This window comes from Myotis yumanensis, unplaced genomic scaffold (genome assembly GCF_028538775.1).
Source record: "Myotis yumanensis isolate MYYU_CA2020_CCGP unplaced genomic scaffold, mMyoYum1.0.hap1 SCAF_1, whole genome shotgun sequence".
NCBI lineage: Eukaryota > Metazoa > Chordata > Mammalia > Chiroptera > Vespertilionidae > Myotis > Myotis yumanensis.
This window is the reverse complement of record NW_027223752.1, coordinates 234,826,822-234,852,917: the sequence shown is the minus strand read 5'-3', so window position 1 is coordinate 234,852,917 and position 26,096 is coordinate 234,826,822. Positions and strand designations below refer to the sequence as shown.

Below are 26,096 nucleotides of genomic sequence, written 5' to 3'. Positions count from 1 at the left end.
AAAACTTTAATAATATTTCCTGATGTAACTGAGAGTAGTCTAAAGTCCCTCTCTGTGGTCTATAGACAACACCTGATCTAAGCCCCTGCCTCATCTTATATCCTCCCCTTCCATCATTCTGCTCTGAGCCTTTACTCTGGGTGTCCACATGTCTAAAAGACCCTGGCCCCTTCATCTGATTGTCTATGTTTCCAACCTTCTTAAATCTTTGCTGAAATAGCACCTTCAAAGTGGGGTCAATCTCAGCCTCACTATTTAATACTGCACCTCACTCCACCTCCCTTTGGCCTTCTGGTTCCTTTGTATGCCGCTCTACTTTCTGAGATTTGTAATGCACCTGTTAATTTATCATTTAGTACACACATATTTACATGACAGAATATAAGGTACATGCAGCAGTGTGCTTGAGTCTGCCCTTACCTTCACACAGGACTGGTTTATGTACATCTGTTTCCAACTCTGTATTCAGGTGGTAACTTGTAATTGGTCATGATCGGTCATTTAAATCACAAAATTCCACAATGTTCCAAATTAGAATTTCCTTTGAATTTTTTTTTTTAAAAAGAGCCGGTTCTCAAATAGTTTCCAGCAAAGCACTGCATGGCTTTATTATTACCTTATCTTCAATATCTAAACTGTTCCTGGCATGTGGTAGCCACTCAATACATATTTATTAAATGAATACCTCTGAATCAATCTCATTATTTTAACACTATTTATTTTAGGTGCCCCAAGAAGCTCAGGACTCTGAGATCATCCCCTTCCTCTCCAGAAGTTACTATAGGCAGCAAAGCCATGGTTTCCCACCCCTAACACTCGATCCCCACCCCTGCTTTCTTTTTTATCCAGAGCTTTCTTCACCATCTGACCTTCTTATATTTTATTTATGCATTGTTTTTCTATAGATCCTATCACTGCAATGTTTTTGTCTATTATGTTTGAAGCTACCTTTCACATACCTATAAGAGTGCCTGGGATTCAAATAAAGCTCCATACATTTTTACTGAATGAATAAACCAACAAATGAATGAATATATGAATGAGTTGCTCAATCAGTCACAGAAGGCCTGCCTGTAAAGTTGATATTGGGAGTAAGAAAAAGGACATTTTTTCCACAAAGAAAATTCAGGTTTTGTTTTGCCAGAAAAAAAATGGATTTTGCTTAGCAAAAATAAAATAATATATATTTCCTAAAATAACCCAATGGAGCTGCTGTAAGAGTAAATGATAAAATTTATATAAAGAATCTAATTCCACATTTCTAAAGGGAAGAACCGCACACCATTTCTGCCAGAACCTAGTGTGGTTTTGCATGACATGAAAAACAGCTTTGGGTCAAATAATTTTAAGTAACTCTAGCTCCAGATTAAATGACACTAAAAGGATTTCTTTGCCACAGGATACATAACTCAGAGGATTGGATATATGAATGTAAAAGTAGATCTCCCTAGGGTTGTTAATTCAAGAAACAATGCTCAAATATATTTCAGCATGTATTTAATCTATATAAAAATATTGTTTAATATAATATATTTTACATCTAATGCTAAAGTACTGAGGGTTTCTTTTGAGATTGGTTAACTATGCAAACACACATTTCCTTACACCTCTATACCTCTCAATTCTATCTAAAGTTGATAATAATTTGATGTAGAATGTATACCCAATGAATTAACAAGCCAAACTTTCAAGTTTAGGAGTCTTAATCAAATTTCATTTTTCCTAGGAACTTTATATACATACACACATACATAAAAGCATACACATCCACATACATGTATATGGAGGAAAGGTTAAATATAGTTCACATACACATGAGGGAGGATATTGAAATATTAAATAATGATCAAAGTAGTTCTATTTTCATGGTGATTTTATTTTACTTTCATTCTATTTTACTTGAAGATTGTTTTATTTTGTCGCATTTAAAATATATATATTTTTAATGATTTTAGAGAAAGGAGAGGAGAGGGACAGAGAGGTAGAAACATTGATGAGAGAGAAACATCCATCAGCTGCCTCCTGCATGCCCTGCACCGGGGACTGAGCCCAAAACCAGGGCATGTGCCCTGACTGGGAATCAAACCCTGACCTCCAGGTTCATGGGCTGACACTCAATAATTGAGCCACGCTAGCCGGGCTATTTAGTCAAATTTTTTTAAAAGAAAATACACTTTTATTGTGGGATCCAGTTATTTATTTATAGTCATTAAACCATATTCATATCAGAATTCTTTACATTTTTTTTCTATTTACCTCTTTGTCTCAAAGACACTCTCAGGGTCTCAGTAATACAAGATGATTTTAGTTGATGCTGATAGGAACACTGTTATGGTAGAACTGTAGATTTCCCAGCTAGAGCCCACAGCTGGCTTTATAGCAAGAGACTCATGTTTCTTCACACTCCCTGAGGGGGAGGGGAAAGTCACGGTGCAGTGAGAGGTGGAAAGTGAGCTATGGATATCCTATGGCCATGTCTTCCAGTGGGTGCCCTGTCTTATTGGAAGAAATCATGTCAGAGAGAACTCCGTGTAATAGAGTTATTTGAGATGGATCATTTAGAATGAAAGGAGCAATGTGATTCCTGGACCATAGACTGAAGTCTGCACCACAGTTCACATAATTTCCTCGACCAGCCAAGCGTGCTCAGAGAGCGACAGCACTCCACCGGAAAGTGGCAGCTCCGAAGCTCAACACTGTGAGGTGCTCAGTGGCAAAGGCATTACATTCTAACCAAGTGTTAATACTAAGACACTCCCAAATCCCCTTACCCAAATCATGAAGTCAATGAAATATGCAAGTATTAAAAAATAAATGCGCGCGCACACACACACACACACACACACACGGACAAGGGCACTGAGGCAACTGCACCAAGTCCTGCCAAAGTGCAGATTATCAATGGAGAGAGTAATTTCAGTTCAGGGATAATGATCACCCATGCAATTGCTAAATATTAAAGCAGGAGAGTTCTGAAAATATGCAGTTTGACATATAATTCCTGTGTGGCACCTTTATTACATTAGTGAATTTTCTCATCTGTAGGGTCTCCTAAGGGTAGCATGAGGTTCATATAAGATAATGATTTTGAGGAGGCACTCAAGTTGATACCCAAGGACTGTGTAACTACCTAAGTAGTGCCATTTTGCACAACCTGCTTCTCCATGCTCCCTCCTGCTCCTCTCTACTAAGTGTCAAAATACTTTAATATTGCTCCAACAGTATTAAAGAGCTGAAAAAGACTGCAGAGTTTATCTAACTCCCTTTTGCACACAAACTCCCACTGGTTCTTGAATTCCATTGATGGTACCCATTACTCATTAAACAAACATCTCCTGAGCTTGAACTGTAAGGATGGCCCTTTGCCCTACCAAGTAAACACCGTAATTCTCATTTTCATTGTTGCTCTGATGAGGCTTAAAGAGAACAAGTGACTTGCCTATTGCACACTGTGTGACCAGTGAAAGGTTTTACACAGAACCCAGGCATAAGTCTTCTTACCACCAGCCCCGTTTCCAAGAGATGGGACATCATTCCAGGGAGACTACATATGGGCAGGGAACCATACCCACTACCATCTATCCCCTTCAGCACAGTGGATTTCACCAACATGAGTTTGCTTTCTCTTCCCCCTCAAAACTTCAAAAACACAATATTTTTTCTTGTAATAGAAGCTTTTACAAAGCTTTCCTTGATTTATCCCCTCCTTCAAAAAATCTTTAACTTTAAAAATTTTTGTTCCTATTTATTCACACCTCTCTCAAAGCTATTCTGCCTTGATACCTTGGATTATAAATTTGTCTTGCTAGAATTTAAATCTTTTGAAGCAAGGGCCATGTCATGTATGTCATTCCATCTATCATAATGGCTTACCTGGGCTGAGCAATCAATACTTTTTAATGAATGGATGCAGGAAGGAAGGAAAGGAAAAATAAACCATGGCCTCAGCCATGTGTCTGAGTACCTCTCTTGCAGTCCACCTACCCATCGATCTCTGTCCTTCAGCCAGGCAGCCAAGCATTCCTTTATTTTTCTAGTTACTTATGATAGCCCACAGAGAGCAAAGTCTCCCCCTGGGTTTTACAATTGCCATATAACCACAACAGAAAACCCACCCTCATCTTCCTGGAAAACCTAACAGAGTGTAAATAAAGAGGCGATGCCCATAGCACCTACAAATCCTTGTTATTTGATCAAATTGCTAATACTTACACAGGTCCTCACTCCAGTGTACTTATAGCTTCCATATCCACTAGCTCACGAGTCCTGTGGACTAGGTGGGTAAGTCCCATTGCTTCTAGTTTACAGACAGGGGAACGGAGGCTTAGACAACATAAATAATGTGCACAAGCTTGAGTAACAGATAAATAAGAAAAAAAAGGTGAAGTTTCCTGAATGTAGTGTTGTTTCAGTATAGTTGTCTGTTTCACCTCCATGATGGTACCACTTATGGTAAGATAAATAAAATGCTCTTAAATAAAATCTGGACAGAAAATTCCAGATCATTGCAATCTCTCTGATCTATGTAGGCAAATAATACCATACCATGGAGTACATATTTGTCAATCATAAACCGGGTTGTGATGTATCTTTGAATTAGACTAGTCTTTGATACTTCATTTTTTAATCCTGAATGCCTTGTTCCTAGGTCAGAAATGTCAGTCCCTTGTTGTGAGCTTTGCTTAGAATCTGGAGTCTGACAAGACTGGTTTCCAGGCTCTGTCATGCAGTAACAGGTAATTCGGGGCAACTTTCCTAAACAATTCAACTATGCATGTCCTTATACATAAAAAATAGAAGAACAATTGTACCCTTCTGACTGGTCATCATGAGGGTTAATTGAAATACACAGGACAAAAATTGCTTACTGTCATTGAAACTACATGGTAGGTGCTTGAAAATAGCACCTGCCTTTTTTACTCTAACTAGTCCCATTATTAGACACTTGATTTATCCAAAGATCAAGGGATAGTTGTTAGTTTCTCTATTCTTCTGGGGGGATAGCCAGTATATGCATAAAGTAGGGGCCTAATGCATATGACTTGATTGATTTCAGATAATGTCCAGTCAATTCTTGTGTCCTTTAACAAGATAGGTTGAGACATGTCCAAACTTTTGGAGAATCTACTTCATAGTTTGGGGTTTTCAGTGTCATAATTTTGTATCTGTGTAATAGCCAGCTACTTTTCCGATATTCATCTGAAGAAGTAAAATTCAAATAACTTTCAAAAGTGTTCAGCAGCTCATATCATGTGTAACCTGAGGAAAATCAACTATTACAGGGTCCTAACCTTTGTTCATTATTTGTTCCTCATTTTCTATGTGAGCCTCACATTAACACATGTGAGAAAATGTACACAACTAAAAAGTAAAAATTGAAAAGTGCAACAAATGATAAAATTCCAGCTGTCATCATCAACATTATACAGCTCTAACGATGCAATCACCGATAGGAAAATGTTGTTGCAGTTGTAGGTCCTAATTAATCTGAGGGATGGGGATATGAACATGAGCTACTATTAAGTGCACGAGGTGGGGAAGAAAGTTTATCTGTCTCAAGTTAAAAAATATAGGACTACAAGAATATAAGCTTCTCTATTCTTAACATTTATTCCAAGCCCATAGAATATTTAAAGTCTTCAGTAAGCATCATGTAGTCTGGAGAGCCAGATTCTGCTTCCTAATGTGTCAATAATTATATTTTGCATAATGTTACTATCTCTTATATTTCTATATATTTTTTACCATTTGCAAAATCTTTTCACATACTTATCTCACTTGATCTGCACAACATCCTGTGAAGATGTTAGGGATGATAGTCAGAAGGGCTGCTCATGAATATTCTTATATTCTGGCTCTTTTTCCCTCCTTCTGGGCACATGGGAATACTGCATTTACTTGCCTACTTGAAATTTGGTGAAAACCCATTATAATTTTTCGGCCAATAAACTGAGGGCAGCCATATCGTGCTTCTCTGCACTCAGCCTTCCACCTGGCAGGTGAGTGATAATGATTAGGACAGTGGTTGCTTTGTCAGTCAGGGACTCTGAAAAACAGCAGTGATCAGCCCTGTCACTCCATGTCCTTGATGGACATGTAGCATGAGCAAAAAATGCACATTCATTATTATGAGTCACTGAGACTTTGGGGTCATTTGTTGCTGCAACATGACCAGCCCTCTCTGACTGATACAACAGATATTATTTTCTCCTATTTAAAAATTTTTTTTTCTGATTCTCAGAGAAGTGCAGTGGTTTACACATGAGTATAATGCTAGAATCATTTGAATCAAAATTATGTTTTCTATTACAGTGAGAAAAATGTGTTGTAAGCACCACAAAATGGAATATTGCTTACCAGAGTAACAGGAATACTCTTCATATTATCCTCTTGTGTGTTTTATCCTAAATGTTTTGTGTTAAGTGTGACATTAGGCCAGTATGAAACTTGTCCTGTGTTTTGTTTAATTATCATCTCTATGATCAGGGTGAGAAAACATTTGTGAACTTGTTAACTCTGCTGTCTTTGTGCAGAAACTACAAGTACACCCCATGGTTTTTGACTGCAAGGTGATGATAAGAGCATCCAATGTGCTGTAGGCCGAAGGTCCTGAAACCGCTCTCCAGGAGGTCTCCAACATTGCCTTCTTAAGGTTCTTTATAGCACAAATTCAAGATGATCACAATGGGTCATCAGCATATTACATTAATTAATGCAAGCATTTATTCTGAATAATATTATGTAAAATGTAATTATGATGAAATATAGTTCACTTCCTCTATCCTCCAACTTCATGGGGGACAAAACCTTTCACAGGAGTTGAAGTTTTCAGGTGACTAGAAAATATTTATTTAATTACAAATTGGTATTTATTTTGTCATTTAAATGATAATATTTCTTAAATGTATCATGTACCTTCTCAGCCTCCTAAAATAGAGTGAAAATAATAGACAGCATTACAGAGTCATTGAGTACTTGCTAAATATCGGTCACTGAACTTATTCATCATTGCTGTAATTAACAAACACTTATGAACCTTTTACAGATGAATTGCGGGACCTCTATGAAGATGAGAAACTGATGAAGTCAAGGATGAAGCAGGGGGGTCCCCACTGCTCTTTGCTGAAATGTTATCTGGTGACTCACTCTGAAAGCAGAATAGTTCATCATCACAATATTAGAATTAGAATTGATCTTAAAGACTGTCCTAGTCAACTGCCTCAACTTAAATGTTAGAAATATTAAGTGAATGTAGGTTATATGTGTATCATAAGCTTAATGAATAACAAAGTTCAGATAATTAAATGAGGGTATCGGATTTTGGTTAGGAAAACAGTTTCCAGTATACAGATTCTAAGGATGAAGGACAGTTAATAGAGGAAGTAGGGTCTCATGCACAGCAATTAGAGGGAATGGCCAAAGGCAAGGGATCCATTGCTGACCATCTCTGCCTGCTGCACCAGGGGCTGGAAGATACCTACAAGTTCACCTGGAAGCCACTAAGAATCTTAGGAAATTGAAAGAGGTACCAATGGACCCATTAAGCTTGCATTTTCTCTTTTGTAATGTCCAGTTGATTAGATTGCCTAGCACCATAAGGTCACTGACCTTTGTCTGATGTTCCTTTGACTAAGCTGCCTTGTATTCCAGAATTTCTGGGTAGGTAGGCATGCTCTAAAGGAGTCAGCTACATTAAAGCCTTTGCATACACAAGATTAGCAATATAAAATGATTCCATTTATATAATAGAAAACCAGGCAAAATGCATCTACTCTGCTAGAAGTCAGAATGTGGTTGACTCTTAATTGGGGCAAGGGAAAGTAACAGGAAAACCAAGGACATTTCTGGGGTCCTGGCAATGTTCTGATATTCAACACAAGTGAGTTCAATTTGGGAAAATTTATCAGTTGTAGAGTTATTGAGTATATATTTATTTTTAAGTATGAATGTCACATATCAAGAATATATATTTTTAAATAAGCCAAGTATCAAATTAGTAGTAGGTAAATTATACATGTTGGCATTAGGAAGTCTTTGCACAAGGAGGAACCAGTCTGCCCACAAGACCCACCAAAGAATCCTTTGTACCTGGTAATGTGCGACACAGAAGCTGGTCTTTGGATCCGATGACCTGATTCCAGATGTGGCTTCACACATGTTACCTGAGCAGGAGGCAGAGCAGCACAGTGGACATGCAGTTAGGCACAAATTACAAGACTGTTCAGGCCTGGTTCAAAGTTCTGAATGTGGGTTCTTGGTCCACGATCATGGAGACGATCTAATACTCAGTTGCATATATATATAATTTTTTTACCTGAGCTTCAGAAGAATAGCCTCAACTGTAACTTTAAATGTAGATTTTGAAAAGATACATATATCAAGGATGTGGAAATAATTTTAAAGATATATTTCTTATCTTGCCCTCCTATATTCCAAAAGTGTAATATTATATTCAGAAAAACAGCAGTTTGGGTATTAAGCTAATATAGTCCAAGTGTGTTCTTTTCTGATAAGGACACAACTCACAAAACTGAGAAATAGGACGTCTCTATACCCCTTCTCTTGGATAGTTTTTCTTTACTCATTTTCTTTGCATTTAGTTCAGCAGATGTTTATCGTGATTCCCTGATATCCTGGGCTTCACACTGCTGCTGGAAATTCGAGGGGGGGTGGCGGGGACAAGGTTTTTGCCTTCAGACCCTTGCAGACAGTTCTTCACAAGCAATTAATCAAAGTCAGCATGATCATGCCCGAAACACAGGCATGCTGAGAAGGCCTTGAGGGAAGCCCCTATCACCCTCCCGTGGAGTCCAGGACGGTTTCTCAGAGATAAAATTTGACCTGGGTCTTAAATGGTAAGCTGGCATTTTCTAGGTACAAATAGGAGAAAGCTTTCCAGAGAGAAATAATAGATAAAAAAAAAAATACTCAGGTTCTGTGAACATTTCACTGTGTGTGGTCACAGAGGGGAGCGATGAGACTAGAAAGATATTTAAACCGAGTGATGAAGGAATTCTGACTTAACCATATTTTCAATGATCTAGAAAACATTTATAAAATGTCAGCAACTTCTGCCCTTGCTTTATTTTTTTCTCTTTAGTAATGATCCCCAACTAACAAAATACATATTTTACTTTTTAAAAATCTCACTTATTGTCTTGTCTCCTCCAGCAAAATGAGAGTCCCACGAGGAGAGAGTTTTGTCAGTTTTATCACTACATTTCTAGTACTTAGAACAGGTTCTTAAAATAAAATAAAATAAAATAAAATAAAATAAAATAAAATAAAAATGTACTAAGTGTCCAAATGAGCTTATTGAGGTCTCCTTACTTATTAAGCATGTTCCTGGTCAATAGAGAGACACATGTGCTTATGATCCTGGGCCTGTCCTCTGGGAGCACAAGGGTTAGAAAGTAAAAAGGTGTGCAATCAGAAAAATACTGATAAACATGAGAGGATCTATAATTAAGCAAATTAAGTAAACTGCTACAGGACACAACCTCGCTGAGGAATTTGAGACACCTTTAAATTTGTATAAACATACGGAAACCTGTTACCAAAAGGGAGCCATGGACATTCCTAGGCAGGCAAGCAGCCATTTGAGTTTTCATCAAAGCTCCAATGAGTAGGGTTCCCAGACCGACACCCCTCCACAAAGAAATAAGTACAGAAATGGAGAAGTGCAGAAACCTCCACTGCAGTTTAGCATCATCACCACCACCAGATCGATCAACAGGAGGCACAGGACCAGAAGACTGGCTTATGGTGAAGGGGCACAGGACGCATGCGTGCTGTGAGCTATGGACTGGTTTCGCACCATAGGTCTGGGGCAGGTAATTTCAAGGGCCGTGGAGCCCAGCTACTTTGAGGTGCACTGTTCCCAAAGTGCAGATCCTGGCAACCTGTGGCTGTGTTGGATTTCCAGGCATCTCAGGGCTGAACTCCCCGACGCGTGCCTGGAGTGAGGAGAGACCCATCTGCTTCTGATGCCACACGCGCTGGCATTGGAGCTGACTTTCTGCTGTGAAGACAAGTCTAATTTTGGACTTTACATGGCCTGGCCCAGGATGCGCTGTGAGTCACTGTCCCTACAAAGCCAAACCTACAAGAGCCAGACCTTGCATGTGAGGCCAAGCATGTAGACATGGGACCCCTACTGCGCTCGCTGCCCCTGTGTTCCATTCCGCAAGCAAAAGCTGAGGCCACTGAAAGGTACTCAGCAGCCTTCTGTGTCCTGGTAGAGCCACCGCCATACAAGGCAAATGGTAAAGCTTTAGAGAGTGCTGCTCTGTGGATGCTGAAATGAAGGTACACCCCAACATCCACACAATTTAAAATGCGTTGGAGCCCATCTCAGTGGTTGAGCATGGACTTATGAACCAGGAGGTCATGGTTGGATTCCAGGTCAGGGCACATGCCTGGGTTGCAGGCTAGATCCCCAGTAGAGGGTGTGAAGGAGACAGCCAATGAATGAATCTCTCTTATCATTGATGTACTTATCTCTGTCTCCTTCTCCCTTCCTCTCTCTCTGAAAAATCAATAAAAACGTATTTAAAAAAATAAAATAAAGTTTTGGATTTATTTGAATTTATTAGTTACAGTAATAAAAATAGTTATCAAATATCAAAATAGTTACTGAAATAATTTATATGTATTCACACACACACACACACACACATGCATTAGTATTATTTTATCTCTACAGAAATAGACACTGAGCTTCAGAGAGATGAGCAACTTCTCTAAAATCAAACAGCTGGATCACTATGCACCTGTGCCTTCAGCCTGATCTTCTAAGCCTTTGTGCCTACTCCTTTATTGCTTGTATTGGACAAAGACTGGGAATTTCAGCTATGGTGTTAATAAAAACATTCCTTATTTTCTTTCTATTAAGCAAATCTACTTTTTACTGTCCAATTCAAGTTAGTCAAGGATGGCAAAGAGAGACGGTAATGGAATAAACATCTTGCAGAATAAATGCTTACACTTATGTAAATGAACTGAACATAAACTTTGGTCCTAGTCTCAGGCCCTCAGCATAAATAATGCTTTGAAAATTATGTCCTTTTTTCTTTTGACATGCAACTTAGGACATAGAAGTCATAAAAAAATAAATCACAATGAATTTTAAATCATTTTATATAAATAATTATGCACCCTTCTCATACGTTTTGCCTGGTTTCAAAAGGCCAATAATTTATTTTGACATACACATTACTTATGTAAGTAAACATGTCACATAAAGCTGTTGTCTCTTTCTCTTTTTCACTTTATTTATCTTTTAAACTTTGAGGTGGCCATGTTGACTCTTCCCAAATCTTATGGTCTTGTATGAAGGTGAACTAGAAGCTCTGGTTGCTTGCCAAGTTTTAAAATACACGTGTTTCCAAATAGCATGACCCACTCTTGGGGCCAGTTTGATGAAACACATGTCGAACAGTGCAGTGAGAAGTCACTTGGGAAAGTCAGCGGGAGGTTTACTAAGGGGAGCAAAAGGAAGCTTAAGCGCTGATCCCTGGGCTATGGATTGCCCTCCACTCTCGGCTCCCTGTGACTGGAGAGCTGAGGGAGCTAAGAAAGAGCCCTCTATTAGAGAGGCACTAAACTGTTGCTTAGTTCCCCTTAATATTCTCATAAATTGTCCTCTCGCAAGGGCCTTAATATATAAATTATATGATACTTGCTTGGAATGAGCTTGAAACACCTGCCTTCATTGTAGGAAAAGAAAGCAACTCAAGTAGAGTGCCCCCAGGGCCATGGAGAGTTCATCATTTATCTGAACTCTGATTAGCATTTATCTCAGAGTGTCTGCTGGAGGAGGTGGAGGCAAAGGCCATGGGGGTATGCAGGTGCCTACAACACCTGCAGCCAGATGGTGGAGTTTGGGAGACATTTCCACTAGGACCCCACTCAGCCAATCCTTAGAAATGTTGATCAGAGTTAAATCCTCTGAGAAACTGGAGGTCTAGCCAAAGCCAAGGGTATGAGTGGATCCCTAGGAAACAGACTGGATTCTTCAGGACAAACTCCCAGTCCAGGTGAACAGTACAGTGAAGCTGTAAGTTTGGTGGACTGGCAAAGTGCAGTAAAGGTTGAGAGACTCTAAGAGCTGGGAAGGATAGTAAACATTATTTCCTAGACATAACAGGTTCTATGTTTCAGGTGGAAAGAACATTGCTAGTTACCTCTTTCTTGAAGTCTGATTAAACCTACTATAATTTCTATTCTAGATGGTATTTATTATGAAACTGCATGGGGAGGGAGACTTCAAGATTATACAATAGAAGAAGATCAGACTGTTCTAAGTCCAAATCTGAATTAGGGAGTAGTTGAAATAAAATAAAAAGATGCAAAACATAATATGCAGGAGAAGAATTGATCTGAAGAAGGTAGACAGGAAATAGTTAACTATGGGGTGGGGGGAGTAGGTTTACTGTTGTTTGTTTGGAAAATAATGCAATAATTAATAAATAATAATACAAGGGTAAACTCTGTGTTTTACATACTCATAAGTGTAATCCTACTTTTGCCCCACCCTGTAATGCTGTGAAATGGTGAATAGAAATATGATGACCAGGTTGTGTCTTGGAAGAGAAGTGAATAATATCAGTGCCTGTGCACATCTCAGACTAGAGTGCAGCTGTTCGCCTAGGAGTCCGCCATTGGAGCTATGTGGGCATTGTACCCTCTGCCATACACTCTCCCTTCCCCTGACTGCACTGTGGACCAGCTGGGAGATGCCTAGTGTTACACAAGGACTAAATAAATAAGAGCAGTACAGATAGCTATGTTCTACATGACATGGATTTGGCAACATCTCAGTATAACAACTGGAATGCACACCATTAAGTTTATTCCCTTCTTGTTGAGCTCCCCATAATTCTGAGAATGCTGGGGGGAATGGCATCTGAGTTAATAAGTGGCTGGAACAAATGAATATGTACATATAAGTAGAAAATAAAGTGTCTCTCTAATTGGTCTGTATTGGGAAAATCCTAATTAAAGTGTGTCTTCTATACCTTTCTTTAATAACAAAGTTCAAATATGTTCCATGACTCTAAGAGGTAAAAAATCAATCATGGTTGCTCTATGTTTCCTTAATAATCAATGGAATTGAAATCTTCTTCTTTGCTTGGCTTTAATGAGTTGGGTACAACGCACATCACAGCTGGGATTTCAGGACTTTATGATGTGTAGGAATCGTTTTTATTTCCTCTTTTGTACTTCCCAGCAAGGTGCCAATATCATTGCTTTCTCTACTTGTCTGAGTGCCTTTGGATGTCCATCTAGAAGCAGGCTTAGTCTTTCCATCTTGCAAGGCAGTTTTCCCCAGAGCAGAAAACATATTGTTAGCGTTAACCCCCCATTGGGTGGATATAAAATATATGTTGCTGCCCTAAACATAATGAGGAAACTTAAACAGGTATGAGAAGTAAGTTGCCTTGAGACTATGCTGAATTCTCCACATTTTTCTGGTATAGATAAGCTAGTAGAGACACTATTCAAACCTTGGCAAAATTAGCTCCCAGAGTCCAAGAGCTATTGTCTCTGGAGAAAACAGTCGTTCCCATGGGTCTGTGGTTTTCTGCATGTCTTGCCCATCAGGCATTAACATTCCTTTTTCTGAGATGATGTTCCTAATGAGATAGTATAGTGAGCATCCTTGTAAGGTAGAAATAGTGTTTCCCTCCAGAGTAAAGGGCTTCTTTCCTGAAATTTTGAAGAAGGGCACAGTGTCTGCATTTGTAGCAAAGGCTGTCATGCTTTCTCCCATTAGAAAAGATTTGCTTTCTCTATGCTTGGAAATCCTCTCCTGTAATTATTGTAGAAGGTCATCCAAAGGACATGACCATTAGTTGACTTTCAACCTGAACCTGGGCAATTAGAGGTTCCTCACCCCCTGCTCTGTCCTTGGAATGTACATTCTGCCCACCATTCCCACAGTAGAGGCTGTTTCAAGGACATGCCCTTGAGAGAGTGTTGCTGTTGAGACCATCAGCATTGAAGATGTGATGGCACCCAGTTAAGACCTCTATATAAAATTTAAGATTCTGGTGGGCAGTGTGGAGATCTGCTCACCTTGAGGCCACCCAAGCCTCATGTGTAAGTTCCCTTGCTTGTTAAACCTGCCACCTACCAATCTGGCATGGTTTGCCTCTACCTTCTGTCTGTGCTTGCTCTCTGTGTCTGGGGCCAGTTTCACAGTGGTTCCCAGGATTGTGAACTGACAGAATTAAAACTCACAGAGTGTGCTGATGTCACCTGGACTCTAGACTTTCTAGGAATTGTGCCTCAAGGAAATGGTACAAAAATGCAGATACTCATGCTTCTGTTATTGACGTAAGTAGCAAATCTTCCTTCACTTTTAAGACAGTAGTTTCCTGTCTTATACTGGCATCTATGATACAGCAATTTAGATGTCAAAGTTATTGACATCCTCATGAAAATAACAATTATAATATCAGCATCATTGAATGTCTTTATATCTTATACCTTTATTTTACAATCTATTTTGGGACATAGATTTCAAAAGTGTTTTATATGTTAGGAGTTTGAAACATCATCAAGTAATAAATTGTTGAGTATGTTGTATTAAAACATTTGTATATGTTAGTTTGGCAAAGGACACTTTTAAAGTCACTTTGCAATTATTTTGTCATGGGCTACTGTAGTCCTGATGTCCTGTCTTAATTAATCATTGAGTGGTATTTACTGTAAGGTCATTACATGTTATTTTAGATTAGGAACAATGACAAAAAGTTTCTTGCAAAGGATGTGAAAGAAGCATATTTTATCAATGTGTCAAAAAAGAACATCAAAACCAATATATTGCAAGTGTGCATTGCACTCTAGCTACAGGCACTCTTTAAAGAATACCCCACACCCTGCTCCCAGTGGAATAAGGGTTGGGTGCAGGCCAAGGTTTAACTCAATTTGACAAGACTATTAACTTTGCTAGTCTATTAGAAGATAAATAGCCAAAAGTAACACGAATAAAGGGCCCTACCTACTTTATTTTGTTTACTAAAAATTTAGAAGATGATATATAAGCCTATTTCCTTAAAATACAAACATTTCTTGCATATGTTCAATAAAAAAACACGTTGTAACAAACCAAGTTACTAAACTCTGGAAAATATTGTTGAGGTTTAAATAATGTCCTAGAAACCTCAACCAGATTAAATAAATGCAATCTACATATAAGTACTACATTCCCTAGAAGCAAGACAAAATTAAACTCATTATGTAGAAACCTGTTACAGCACTCTGGCAATAAAAAATAAAAAAAGTGATAACTTCCATTTGTAGAGCTCCTTATAATTTCCAAAATGGATTTGCACATGTTCATGATTTGCATCTTATGATAGCAATTATACAACTTCACAAGGAGGTTAGCAGACCAGAGTCACACGACTAGTAAACATTGCCATTAGCACAAACCTCCAGGATTTCCTGCCCATTCTATTTTTAAAAAATATATATACTTTATTGATTGTTTTACAGAGAGGAAGGGAGAGGGATAGAGAGTTAGAAACATCGATGAGAGAGAAACATTGATCAGCTGCCCCCTGCACACCCCCTACTGGGGATGTGCCCTTAACCAAGGTACATGCCCTTGACCAGAATCAAACCTGGGACCCTTCAGTCCACAGGCTGATGCTCTATCCACTGAGCCAAACTGGTTAGGTCCTGCCCATCCTATTTTTAATATCCTATGCTACAGCTTGCATATTTATTTATACTTTCAAATACACCATTGCAATTATACCAGTCAAATATGCCCTAAATATTTTGCACATATAGAAGTCAGCATTTCTAGACTTATACATTGAGGGAGGAGGAAGAGGAGAAAGAGAAAAAAGAAGATTGACATTAATACAAAAACATGTTATTTCTCTTCAAATCCAAGAAAAAGCAGTGTGTTTGATATAACTTTCCCCCTCTTGTCCTTATGACCTAACATATGTTTTCAACTCAACCTCCAAAATTCATGGGAATTGATTATCATTGTCATTATTATCCATTGTTTGAACTATGACTAAATTCCTAACCTGTTACTCTGCCTCCAGCTTTTCCCTTTCTATTCATACATTTATTTTCCCGACAGAATTACATTTTCTCAGACATGAGCATGTTACTCTTCAATCAGCCTTGTGTTTTCTCCTGGAAACAAAGCAGAATAAAACTCAACTTCTGGAGGGAGTTTGGTGTGGTTGTCTGACACTTAAACACAGGTTTATAATGCAGTGTTATAAAGGTTATAATCACAATCTCAACAAACTGTTATGAGAACACCGAGAAGGAAACTGTTCATTTTGTAGAGGGAGACAAGAAAGACTCACGTCGGAAAAAAAAAAAATAGGAATTGGGTCACCTAAGAATAAGGAGAGTTTGCCAGATAAAAAAGGGAAAAGGCATGTCAGGGAGAATGCATTTTATGCATGAGCCCAGCAGCGTGAAGGAGCATGGTCTGTTCTAAGCACACAGATGTCTATATGGGATAAAATAACAGGGCCATGTGCTGCTTAATGACAGGGATACTAAGAAATGTGTTGGTAGACAATTTTGTTATGTGAACACCATAAAGCATACTTAGACACACCTAGAGAGGATACCCTATCACACATCTATCACACACCTAGACTATCTGCTATAGACTACTGTTCCTAGACTCAAGCATGCTACTATACAAAACACCATGATATTAAACCAAACAGAGAAAGTGGTGCAATCAAGAGATGCAATAAACAGATGTATGAGGCTGCTACTGGCATAATTCAGCAAACCCTTTTACAATAAACTTTTTTAAAAATACTTTTCTATTGATTTCAGAGAGGAATAGAGAAGGAGAGAGATAGAAACATCAATGATGAGAGAAAATAATTGATTGGCTACTTCCTGCATGCCCCACAGTGGAGATCAAGTGCACAACCATGATGGGAAATTGAATTGTGACCCTCTGGTTCATAGGTCAATGCTCAACTGCTGAGCCACACCAGTTGGGCTACAACAAACATTTTGTTATATGTAGAAAGAGTATGCTCTAAAATAACAATAGCAAATCTATTATATTAAATACATAAATCATTAACATAGTTTTTAAATTATTTAGTATCATGTAATGTGCATAATTGCATGTGAGTAATGAGAAAAGGTAGATGTCAAGATAGTTTTCCAGACGCTGACATGTGTGACAGCATGGATGATGGCACCCTTTAAGCATCAGGAAGAAGAATTCAGCAAGTTAAGTTCAAGAGATATAAATGCTGAAGGATCAGGGAGCATTCATGTGGAAATTCCCAGTGTAGACCAAGCATTCCCTTCCTTCCTTCCTTCCTTCCTTCCTTCCTTCCTTCCTTCCTTCCTTCCTTCCTTCCTTCCTTCCTTTTTTCCTTCCTTCCTTCCTTCCCTCACTCTTTCTTTCTCTCTTTCCTTCTTTCCTTCTTTCTAATTCTGCATTTATTTAGTAGGTCAGGAATTTTGAATATTATTGCTATGAATATGTTTTCCTGCTTTAGGGACTTTTTCAAGCAAAAATTGTATTTTCCCATGTCTTAAAAACATGGTGGAGTCCTATGCAAGAAGCAAAGACCAAAGTTTTGGAATCAGACTGTCCTTGAATGGGACTCTCCACTCTGTTCTTAGTTTTGTCATTCAAAAGAAAAAGTTAGTCTTAGGAGAGCACAGTCTTCAAATCAACAGATCCAGTTTTAAAATCAGATGTGTCATTTAATATTTCTGAACCTCAGTTTCTCTTTTGTAAAATGGAGATAATAATATATACCTGGCAATGTTCACCTGGGGATTAAATGAACTTACAGGTGTATTCTTAGCCCAGTTGATAGCATGTAGTAATCACTCAGTAAGTATTATCCAGGAACTTTAGGCATGCTAATAATTAACATATGCAAAATATGTGGTGTGATGCCATTACTAAACTGCTCTTACTAATTACTACTCATAATGTAAATGACATGAAATGGAATATTTGCACAGAGATCTCCCCCCTCTCTAAAAAGTTCTGTCCTTCTCCATCACTCTGATATTATGTTTCCTTCAAAGAGCATTCCAGTGGCACATCAGCAAGTCCTCCAATCACAGTAGAACAATTTGTTTTCTCTTCTGCTGTCCTAAAGTCATTTCATAACACTTCTGTTGCCACAATAAGCTAACTTATAATTATGTGTGTGCTTAGACGAGTCTTCTAACTGACTTTGGGCTCCACAATTATAAGGGCATGCTTTATTCATCTTTGATTCTGCAACCGTATTTAGGACAGTGCTCAGTAAGGTTAAGTTGGATAAGTTGAATTCCTGAGGCATAACCAGTTGCTCTAACATAAACTTACTGAGAAAACTGCTCACAACATATTAAAGAACAACAAAAATATTGCAGTGACTGATTTAGATCATGTTCACAGATGTGCAAGTGAATCTCATGATCTGCTAGCTATGTTTACGGGAGATTTTATAGAAAAATTAAGAGTTCCTTTTGTTTATATTCATCTGAGAGAAACAAATGCCTTTTTGTATGCTTAACTGACAATATGTTGATGTTTTTAAAGTCTGCATTCATCATTATACCAGCTCAAGGAAATCAAAGGTCAAGGCCAGCTCTTGGATATACACACTTATAAAATCTAGAATGTTAATTAGATACTATCTTGGGAATCTGTGTCATTCAACTCTAGAAAAAAAAGCTGATACAAATTACATGTTATGCTCTAATTTATAGCTTGTATGTGTGTAGGAGTACTAACTGTGATAATTACTCAAGGAAGTACATACATTGAATACATTATTGATTGCGTTAGTCATTCAGTGTTTATATACCATAATATTTTCTTTATTGTCTTTTTTTTTAAATCAACCACAATATTGCAGTTTGAATTACAGGCCCTTTACATAGGCAGTTTCAGTCTCATTTTTCTCTTTCTTACTTAATTGGTTCTGGTACCATTTGCAGTGTGAGGTGGGGGAGTTTCCCATACCAACCAGCAATACGTGGGACACCACCCCGGTTTCCTACAGTTCAAGTAAATCTGACACTATTGAGCTGAAAATACCATCAGAGTCCACAGGATCAGGGTTCAGTCCTGTAAGACTAACACCCAACCACACACACACACACGCACACATTTCAGATGCCAGATCTAAGTCCAGGTTATTACCTATACTCATACCTGACTGACTATTAATCAGAGGTTTCCAATACACCCCCCTCCTTCAGTTTAATTGATTTGCTAGAGAGGTTCACAGAACTCAAAGAAATATTTGCCCTACTAGATTACAAGTTTATTATAAAAGATGAAACTCAGGCTCTCTGGTGTGGTTCAGCGGTTGAGTGTTGACCCAGAACCAAGATGTCACAAGTTCAATTACCAGTCAGGGTGCATGCCCGCATTGTGGGCTCAATCCCCAGTAGGTGGCATACAGGAGGCAACCGAATGGTGATGTTTCTCTCTCATCTTATTGGTGTGTATATCTCTCTATCCCTCTCCCTTTTTTTCTCTCCAAATATCAATCAATATATATATTGACAGGAGAGATGCACAGGGCCAGGTATGGGAAAAGAGCTTGGGAGCTTCCATGCCTCTCCATCTTCCCAGCACCTCCCCGTGTTCACCAATCTGGAAGTTCTCCAATAAACCCGGTCCTTTGTGGTTTTTATGGAGGCGTCATTGCAGTCGTGACTGGTCACTTCAACCTCCACCACTCTCCTCAGCCTGGAGGTTGGGAACGGGTTACTGAAAGGTCCAACTCTCTAGTCACATTGGTTCCTCTGGCAACCAGCTGCCAATCTTAGATTACTAAGGCCTTTCTAAAAGCCAAGTTATTGTTCTTACCACAGGAAATTCCAAGGGTTTTAAAAGCTCTGTTCCAGGAACAAAGTTGGAGACCAAACACATATTTCTTATTATAAATCACAAAATCTCACCTTCTCAAAAGTGTTCATTAAAATTTTGTAACCTAAATGCATGCATGTATACTTGCGCATACACGCGAGTCCCCCCCCCCGCCCCCCCCCCCCCCCACACACACACACATTCATGACCAACTTGGTGTTTGTTGTTTGCAGAATGTTAGAAGAGTGTTTAACAGGACTCATTATCCCAGCTGTGGAAATTTTGGTATTTTCTATACTCTGGACTTGTTTTTCTCATTTGTGAAATGGGAAAATCATTCTACCAACTCAAATATTACTGTATAAGGATATCATAAAGTATGAACATATGAAGAGGATGATTTTATCACTTTTTAACTTTTGCCAGTCTGAAGGCTTAATGCCAGTATATCAATGGTGTTTAATTGTTGTTCTAATTTAAATACCCTGTTTATTCTCCAGGTGGAGTATGTTTTCATATGTTTACTGGCCTCTTGGGTTTTTCCTTTCTATGAATTTCCTGCACACATCATATTTTTTCTACTTTTGTTAGCGACCAAAGCTTATAAATCCTTGCCCATCCTGCACATAGAAGCCAAAGTCTTTTCTCTTTTTTTTTTTTTATAGAGAAAAGCACTTTTCTTTGTTAGGTAATCAACCCAGAAGACTACAGACAAAGCTCAAATTAGTTGCCCTGAATAAAGGTTCTAAGGGAATTTAAAGAATAAGGTGAGGAGGGGATATATATACATATATATATATCTACACTAATAAAAGAGAAACATGGTAATTAGCGTACGACCGCTACCCTTTTCATTGGCTAATCAGGGAGTATATACAAAGTAACTGTCAGCCAAGATGGCGGCCGGCAGCCAGGCAGCTGATGTGAACAGGGAGGCTTGCTTCCTTCAGTGACAGAGAACTCCAACGTTCCCCGCCGGCCTCTGAGCTTCAGTTGGAAACATAGTAACATTTATAGAAGATAAACAAAACCCCAGAAACCTCCTGTCAGTCAGCGGGGATCTCAGAGCTGGAGTCGCAACATTGTTTCGAATACAGAAAACAAAGGCCAGAAACCTGCTTTCAGCCGAGCCTCAGAGAGAAAGCCGGCTCTCAGCTCCAGTGACAGCCATAGAAGGTAAATAAATGCCAGAATAAAAAAAAAAAGAAAAAAAGGAGAGGTTTGGAGCTCCAGTCGCCCGCCAGCCTGAAAACGGCCCTCAGCCCCTCACCCAGACTGGCCAGGCACCCCAGTGGGGACCCCCACCCTGAAGCAACAAGATGGCGGCTAATTTGCATACTGAAGGCAGGCGGCAGCAGGCAAGGCTGTCCGCGGTCTGGGACCCGGATCTGTGACCCTGCCGGGCGGGATCAGCAGAGCCGCGAGGCCTCCCGGCACCGGGATCAGCATGACAGGGGGCAGCGCCCAAACCCCCTGATTGCCCTGCGGCTCTGTGTGTGACAGGGGGCAGCGCCCCAACCCCCCCCCCCCAGGGGCCCTGCTCTATGTGAGATGGGGTAGAGCCATACCTCCCCATCGGCCCTGCCCTGAGTGTGACAGTGGCGGCGCCCCAACCTCCTGATCGGCCCTGCTCTGTGTGTGACAGGGTGTGGCGCCCCAACTGCCCCCCCCCCCCACGGACCCTGCTCTGTGTGTGACAGGGGGTGGTGCCCCAACTCCCCAATTGGCCCTGCTCTGTGCGTAACAGGGGGGAGCTCCTCAACCCCCTGATCGGCCCTGCTCTGTGCATGACAGGGGGGAGCTCCCCAAACCCCTGATGGGCCCTGCTCTGTGTGTGACAGGGGGCAGCGCCCCAACCCCCTGATCGGCCCTGCTCTTTGCGTGGCAGGGTGTGGCGCCACAACCTCCCCATCGACCGTGCCTTGAGTGTGACGGGGCAGTGCCCCAACCCCCCAATCGGCCCTACCCTGAACGTGACTAGGGGTGGCATTGCAACCTCCCCATCCGCCCTGCTCTGTGCATGACGGGGCGGCGCCCCAACTCCCCAATCAGCCCTGCTCTGAGCCCGACCAGGCGCTGCACCTAGGGATTGGGCCTGCCCTCTGCCACCCGGGAGCAGGCCTAAGCCAGCAGGTCATTATCTCCCGAGGGGTCCCAGACTGCGAGAGGGCACAGGCCGGGCTGAGGGACCCCCTTCCCCCCCCCCCCCCCAGTGCACAAATTTTTGTGCACCGGGCCTCTAGTATATATATATATATATATATATATATATATATATATATATTCTTTAATTCTAATTCAGGGGGTCTGATTGTGTAGTCCTGGAACTAAGCCATATGAGGGAAAGAGCATGAAAGAGGGCAGGAGGGAACAAAGTAATCTCCATCTGTAAAGAGTTTGATTGTGAGTCTACACTGGGACTGGGGCAAGGCACTGGATCTTCTTTATTGAGGCACCTCTCCTTTTTCATAGGTTCTGGATGGAAAACTGCAGAGCTTTGTTACTTGAGTTCCATGAATCATGTGGTAAGTCAATTTTTTCATAAGTAAATGCAGAGAAGGCTGAAACTGCTAGTAGAGATAAGAGTGACTTTGTGAAATGATCTTGTAATGAGTCTGTTCTCTGTGTCATTTTGTTACAATGGCTCCATTTTGTGATAGTTCCCATGCAGAATTTGTAAGAGGCCCCCATGCCTGGGGTAGGGGGCAGATATCAGTATAAAACCATAAGGGGCTTGCTTAAAAAACTGCCACTGAATGAATCTTTTGGGCACCTACCACTAAGTATGTAAGTTATGCTCATGCATGTGCAGCATGATTTTCATGGACCCAGCCACACTGCCTGGTTTTCAGAGAACTAGGATGGGAAGCTTTAAAGAACTAAAAATAATATGACCATTCTGACGTTTCTTTACATTCCCTGAGCTTCATTATCCTCACTCCCACTTAGTCTTCCAAAAAGAAAAATAAATAAAGGAAACAATTTCTGTGATGATTAAATGAGGTATTGCAAATTAACAATGTTTTGAACCAGTAAAGATAATATATGTGCAGGGTAGCAAATTTCATTTTCCTTAATTCCTCTGAATGATCCAGTCATCAAATCAATCTTGATATCCTAGGCCTCTTGAAAAACATTCTTTGGAATAAGTGAATATGATTCTGTCGCCCACATGATCTCCACCAAAGGTTTATGTGGTTAGTTGCTTTCAGTATTGGCTCTATCACCCATCATCCTTTTAGTGCAATTAGCTCTAGAAGGAAAGAGCCTGTTTTCTATGAAAACATAGGATGGAGTTGAAGGGAGTGTGGAATAAGAAAGGGGGAATGTGAATGAGCAGAGTCCCTGCTGTTTCCATAAAAGTCCTCTCTATGTAACCCAAGTTCCTTTCAACACCATTGAAAGCTCTAATTTCCTGAATGGTTCTGACTTGTTGGGGGATGTCTGGCTTGTGAGCCTAACCGATGTTGAGATCGTTCATATCCAGCCAGCAGACCACCCAACCTGTCTTTCACAGTCCCTGCCAGAGTATTAATATAGCCTCTAATTGCTCTCAGTAGGGAATTTAGTTCTCTCAGCAGATGGGATAGTCACCAGGTCAACCAGGCCATCTGTTCTGTGGCCCAAAAGAGCCATAAAAGGAAGCTGGACCCAATCACAGGCTAAGTCAAGGGTTTGTGAACACATGACTTAGTAGCCCTTGGAGATTATGTCAAAATTCCCACATGCAATGGAGGAAAATGTATGTAAAATGACTCTTATTATGCAATTGAAAACAGTGAGTCATTCTCAAGTGGACTTTAAGATTTTAGAATATATGGACATATTTTTAAAAACAACAAGAATTGAAATAATGAAGAGAATATTTCTAAATTGGTGAGATAAACCTTTAAAGATTGTTAGCCAAGGCTCTTTGGCTTCATTGAGATATATTTTATGTCTTCTGTATATACTCCTAAATCGGCTCTGATACAAGTTTCCTGTGGATTTATCTGATAGCAAAGCTACTAACAAAAAATTAGGAGGCTGGGACCAGTCCTGCTTAAATTAGCTGTGAAATCATTCAGGAATCTCAAAGACTACATTTATTGTTGTCCAAATGAAGGGTAATTGATACACCATCTCTACACAATTGTTCTATTTTACTTAATTTGATAAGTATCCTATATAATAAAGAGGTAATATGCAAATGGTCATTACATAATGACTGACCCTGTAAGGACCGGATCACGGATCAGCAGGAGGGTGGGCCAGCGAGCTACAAGTGGGCTGTGGAGAGCTACAGGAGGGGGCAGGGCAACAAGCTATGAGGGGGGGGGGGGAGGGAGCAGGGGGCTGAGGGGAAGGGGATGGGGGGAGCTACAGGCGGGCAGGGCAGGGCAGTGGACGGACAGCTACAGGAGGGTGGCAGCGAGCTACTAGCACAAGGATTCATGTGCAGGGCTACTAGTAATGATAAGATGCTTAAACAGCAACCCAACCTATGAGACTATATCCAAAGAATTCTGAAACACCAATCAGAAAGAATATATGCACCCCTATGTTCAGTTCATGGCAGTGTTGTTTACAATAACTAAAATCTGGAAACAGCCAAGTGCCCATTGGTAGGTGAGTGGATAAAAAAGCTGTGGTACATTTACACAATGGAATACTGTGTGCCTGAAAAAAAAAGAAGGGACTCTTACCTTTTGCAACAGCTTGGGTAGACCTGGAGATTATTATGCTAAGTGAAATAAGCCAGTCAGAAACAAACACCATATGAACTCACTTATGTGGAATCTAATGAACAAAATAAACTGACAAACAAAATAGAAACAAAGGCATGGATGCATAGAACAGAATAACAGATCTCAGTGGGGAGGTGGATGGGGCTGACAGGATGAAAGAAGGTAAAGAGATTAGCAAAAGAACATATATGCATAACCCATAGACATGGACAGCAATGCAGTGAGGGCCAGAGGGAGGAGGGTGCAGGTTGGCTTGAGGTGGGTAAAGTTGGGGAGGGAATGGGGGACATCTGTAATAGTGTCAACAATAAATTTTTAAAAAGCATGCTTAAAATAATTCAAGTGTTTGACAAAGGCAAAATATAAAATTGGCCATGCTTCAACTTCAAATGTGCAAAAATACCTTAGTCCCCTGCTAATAAAAGTATTTACATACATGCTAACAGTTATATATTAAACAATTTCAGTTGGCAGAGCAGGTCAGTAGGGTATTGCTTGGAAAACTGGCGTTGTTTGCAATAATAAAAACAGTAATCAGAGGGCCCTATCAGGGTATTACAAAAGCATATTTATAAAAGCATACAGTAAATAATAAAGATGAGCTATGGTTATTAATATTTAGAGTGAAAAGAACATTATTTTAATGCATAATTTTCAGGGAGAGAAAAAAGAAAAACACACTGAATTGATTTAGTTATAACTTTACATCTTTGCCAATCAAATTAGACTGATTGCATTACAACTCTGATGATTTAACATGATGGAATAAAACGCTTTATTTCATCCATCATTTCTCTCCCGGTAAATAACACTCCAGAACATACAGACACAACGTTAATCACACTTGATATTGAAGGCAATTTGTATTCAGATAATCCTGAGTACACCACAAAGAATTTACCTTTCATCCAGAGGCATGGAGCAGACTGTCCCCCCTGGTCTACAACCTTGAAGGTCCAAAAGTCATCATTCAGATACTCACTAGGATATGCAGTCACAGAAGCATTTTACTGAACTTGTCTCAGTCAGAAGTTACTTCTCACCACCTGTACCCCTACTACCATGATCCAGGCTATCACTTGAATTATTGCAAAAGGCTCCGCTTGTCTTCATGCTCTCACCTTGGTCTCCTCTGCTCCTCAGTAGTTGTCAAAAAATAACTGTTGGGGTCCAGCCCCAACAGGTCCAGGGGTACCCCAAGGTGTGGACGGAGTTGGCGAAGAAGGAATGACACGGAGGCAGCGTTCAGGTGATCATCATAGCCAGGTTCCTCTCTTTATTGTCCTCTTACATCTGTCTTTATACTATTTGATCTTAATCCTATCCATTCTATTCCAAAGGTTAGGGCGTTTCTTATCTTCTTTCCAAGGTTACTCTATTGTTCTATTAAGCTACAAGGAAGTAACTGAAGGAGGTTATTCTAAGTAAAGATTATGTAGCTTAACCATGATTGTTCATAGTTAAAGTGATTAACTACCTGCCTGGCACTTAGTCAAGGGGTTTTACTGATAAAAATCCTCACC

The 26,096-nt window shown here is 39.9% G+C and overlaps 1 long non-coding RNA gene across 6 annotated transcripts in view; it reads right to left on the bottom strand.

Moving 5' to 3' along the window:
* The window catches only part of LOC138997588 (uncharacterized), a 76,478-nt gene extending 50,626 nt beyond the window's left edge, over positions 1–25,852 (bottom strand). For 3 of the 6 annotated variants that reach the window (XR_011468991.1, XR_011468993.1, XR_011468997.1), the window contains exons 1-2: positions 25,475–25,852; positions 8,089–8,162 (exon numbers count right to left, since the gene is read on the bottom strand). This is a non-coding gene — a long non-coding RNA (uncharacterized lncRNA). The remainder of the gene's footprint in view (positions 1–8,088; positions 8,163–25,474) is intronic. The other 3 variants (XR_011468994.1, XR_011468999.1, XR_011468992.1) reach the window with 2 other exon arrangements.
* Between the last annotated feature and the right edge of the window lie 244 nt (positions 25,853–26,096).